Source organism: Suncus etruscus, chromosome 1, assembly GCF_024139225.1.
Source record: "Suncus etruscus isolate mSunEtr1 chromosome 1, mSunEtr1.pri.cur, whole genome shotgun sequence".
NCBI classification, from domain to species: Eukaryota; Metazoa; Chordata; class Mammalia; order Eulipotyphla; family Soricidae; genus Suncus; species Suncus etruscus.
This window is the reverse complement of record NC_064848.1, coordinates 32,182,285-32,186,402: the sequence shown is the minus strand read 5'-3', so window position 1 is coordinate 32,186,402 and position 4,118 is coordinate 32,182,285. Positions and strand designations below refer to the sequence as shown.

The window sequence follows — 4,118 nt, the reverse complement described above, 5'->3', positions numbered from 1 at the left end:
AGGATCTTAGAAAAGCATTTACTCATTTCTCATTCTTTCACTCTTACCCATCTCCTGTTTTCCACTGCTCTCTGCCCGTCCTGCTATGATAAACATAATAAACACTTTTTATTCTCAATTTATATGGGGTCCACATACAATTGTGCTCAGAAATTTATCCTTGTTCTATGTTCAGGGATTATTCATAGTGGAGTTTGGTTCCTGGAATGGAACCTAGCTTAGCCACATGCAAAGCAAGCCCCATAGTACTACTGCTGCAGCCCTTGATTTTTTTAAATTTTTTTCTGTTTCTCTTCCATTTTCAAAAGCTATACCCCTTTTTGAATAAAGTCTTACGTACTGAACTAACTTTTAAAAGATGTTTCTTTTGGGGCCGGAGAGATAGCGTGGAGGTAAGGCGTTTGCCTTTCATGCAGAAGGATGGTGGTTTGAATCCCAGCATCCCATATGGTCCCCTGAGCCTGCCAGGGGAGATTTCTGAGCATAGAGCCAGGAGTAACCCCTGAGCGGTGACTGGGTGTCACCCACCCCCCCCAAAAAACCCAAAACAAAAAGATGCTTCTCCTTTGGTTTCTATGTCTATGTTTTCACTACTCTTCCCTACTATTTTCAGGTGTGTGTTACCTGGATCGACAACATTTACTGAAAGTTACAATTATTTATTATTTCCTTATTTTAGTTCATCTTAAAGTTATTGGTGTGGGTTTATTCTATTCTTTTTTTGTTTGTTGTTGTTATTTTAGTTAGTTTGTTTTGTTTTTGAGCCACATCCTGTGACGCTCAGGGATTACTCCTGGCTCTGTACTCAGAAATTGCTCCTGACTTGAGGGACCATATGGGACGCTGGGGGATCAAACCATGCTGGGGATTGAACCATGTCCATCCTACGTCAGCTACGTGCAAAGCAAACATCCTACTGCTGTGCCACCACTCTGGCCCCTCTATTCTTGTTTTTTCTTTTAATTTAGAAATTTTAAAATTTTTACTCATACTGCATCCTCTCCCTCTACCCCTTCCTGAAGGAAAGGAAGAACAATGATCAATGGCAAAAGGCAGTTACAGAAGCAACACCTAGCGCCTGCTTCACGCTCAGGAGAGTATGCTCTAGCTCCTCCTTGTGGTTTCAGGTGCTCTACACACTCAGAGAAACTTCTCTAATAACATATAGAAATGATCCCTGAAAAGTATAGTCTTGGTTTATTCTATTCCGATGGTGTCCTCAACACCAAGTCCTGTGAGTAGTGGGTAACAACAAATGGTGGGTGAGCTCTCTGGTAGGTAATGCACTCAAATGATAACTTGGACCTTTAATGGCCAAGCCATATGCAGATGGTGGCCACTAATAAATAAATGACAGATGTGCAGACATTTTCAAATATGTCCTTGTGGAAAAAAGGGTGATCACTACTAACTGACCTATTTCTGAGAAGAGAATGTGCTATTTGTTAAGACAAAAGAGCTCAGATAGTGACTGGGGAGGGGGTTCCTCCAAAGAGGGGTATATAATATGTTGCTCAGGCATTAAACATGTTCAGTTCACAAAAGCACTGAGCCTAGAGAAGATAGATGAAAACTGTGGTAGGTGAACTAGAAGGAGAGATAACACAGAGAAAATACTGTCTGTATCTGGGTTGGGCAAAATTTTAGGAGTGATATAGTTCTGACCAAAAGAGGACACAGACAGTGGTTGGGAGTTGCAATCTTTTTTTTTTTTCTGCCTTAAATCTATTTATTTTTTGTTTAACACTTATTTATAATTTAAATTTTTTTTAGTTACAATTTTGGTAGCATGGTTTTACAATAATTCATGATTTTTATGAACAAAGTTATCACACCTTCATCACTAACAAAATGTGCCCAGGTCTTTACTCCTTCTCTTACATTCCTTCCAGTCCATCTCTCCTGCTCCAACTCCATTGCCTGGTAATCAATCTCAGGCTGGTCTTCTGGTCTTCAGACATCAAGCATTTGCCTTCATTTGATCTTGTCTATTCTTGGACTTTGCTTCTCTATAAAACAGGTGGGTGATCTCTTCTGGACTATAAGTGATCCATTCTATTCCACAGTTGGGTGTCTACCCAGTGCTGAAGTTCAAAAGGCACTACTGTGGTGACAGGCTAGGAAAGTTCTAACTTTCCACTAAGAATTCTAATAACTCTGCTATAGCATGTGAAAACTCAATGGTCTGTGACCCTCAGGACCCTCTGGAGTCTAGTGAGGAAGGTCTTTATTCCTGACTTTATCTCTATTAACATCTCTTAGATGAGGAGACCATGGGGTCACTCTCACAGTCTCACCAAGAGACCTCCTACAGTCCTGTCTGGCCCATTGACCTACAGATGGAGGAGCTTCAGTTTTGTGGGTTTTTTTTAGTTTTTTAGTTTTTTGTTTGTTTGTTTGTTTTATTTTGTTTTGTTTTTTGGCCACACCCGGTGATGCTCAGGGGTTACTCCCGACTATGAGCTCAGAAATCACCCCTGGCTTGGGGGACCATACGGGATGCCGGGGGATTAAACCGTTGTCCGTCCTAGGCTAGAATGCGCAAGGTAGATGCCTTATGCCCTGTGCCACCTCTCCGGCCCCTGTGGTTTTTTAAATTAAAACAATGAATGAAAGGCATTTAGATATGTTGTAAAGACATTTGTACAACTCAGGAGCCTACTCACAATAGTTGTCATCTGAAATGCCATCTGAAAATGAGAAAGATGCAGAAAATTCAAAGAAGCAAAGATTTGGGATTAAATAGACACAAAGATTATGAGTGGGTCCTAGAGATGGAGGGAGGTATAATCTTAACTCACACGTAAAAGGCTTTTGTTAGTTGAGAATACATCTTTGTAAGGCATAACTACTATGATACATGTAGGTGAGTATTTGTAACGTTTCTGATATATGAAACCTCTTTCTACAAATTAGGTCTACTGAAGGATTGGTGGGATGGAGTATGAAAAAAAGTAAATGTTCATAAAAATCTCAGTTTGGTTACTTTGAAACTTAAAAGGGTAATATAAGAACTGAAAATAGGGATCATCTAATTCCTTTGAGGAATAGCATAACTCTTATTGCCCAAAGGGTTTTTATATACTTCAAGGAATAATTAAACGTTTACTACTAGTGCTAGTACATTAGTAAAAGACTATAATTTAATCTGAAATTAACAGCTGGAACATGAAAAAAAAAGTCTGTGTACATTTTAACCCTTTCTTTCCCTTTGGGGATCTGTACTATGCCTATTTTCTACTTAAACTTGCCAGCTAACTCAGTTGGAGTTATTCAGTGCAAGCTTGAATCTGTTCTTGCATAAGTGTGTGCTGCTATGTGATACAAGGCTACAAGTAAAATTAGATAGTTACTTTTAGCACAGTATTGTAACACTGAATTAGTAGCTTTTCTTTTAAAAACAAAAAGTAATTGCAATCTGTTAAGTTTTCCCATTAGCTGCTCAGTAATAGCTATAGGGTGAAATGGATTTAGGGGTAAAGTATGATCCCATGCACTAATATTCATGAGCTTTGTAGGAATATTCACACTCTGCCCTTAGCAATAGGAAATTTTAATGAACACATTTGCAAAGTTGAAGTACCTGTGTCTTTGAGTAGGAAATGTCAAAGCAATTACATGACAAATGAATTCTGTAGTTCATCAATGTGTTGGAAAGTCTATCCAGTGACTGCAAATTACTACAGTAATTGCTTTTACACTAAAATTGAATCTGAGCTCTTAATTAATCAATCAATCATCTAATCAAGTTTTCTTTATTTTTATGGATGTGTGGGATAAGTTAGAGGAATCAAAAAGCCAGTTCAAACAAATGTACATAAGGCATTTTAAACTATTAGGTAACTTATTAAGGACTCACTAATTTTAGGTCTCAGATGAATTTTGTTTTAATTAAACCTACATATATTTCTGATTTTGTTTTTGTTGTTGTTTTTGGGCCATACTCAGCTGCACTTAGGATTAACTTCTGATTCTGTCTTGTATTAAATAATTAATGATGGTTCTGGATGGTGATGGATGGTGAAGGATGGAGGTGGATGGAGGCCTTTGTCCTTAGGCCCCGGCCACATGGCTTCATTCCCCATGAACTGGTGGGTCTGGGGTTCAGGAAAGCGACG

At 38.7% G+C, this 4,118-nt stretch overlaps 1 non-coding gene across 1 annotated transcript; it reads right to left on the bottom strand.

The window, feature by feature from the left end:
- Positions 1-984: 984 nt before the first annotated feature.
- LOC125995201 (small nucleolar RNA U3) lies at positions 985-1,194 on the bottom strand. The gene has a single exon (XR_007490772.1). It is a non-coding gene; the product is annotated as a small nucleolar RNA U3 (small nucleolar RNA).
- Between the last annotated feature and the right edge of the window lie 2,924 nt (positions 1,195-4,118).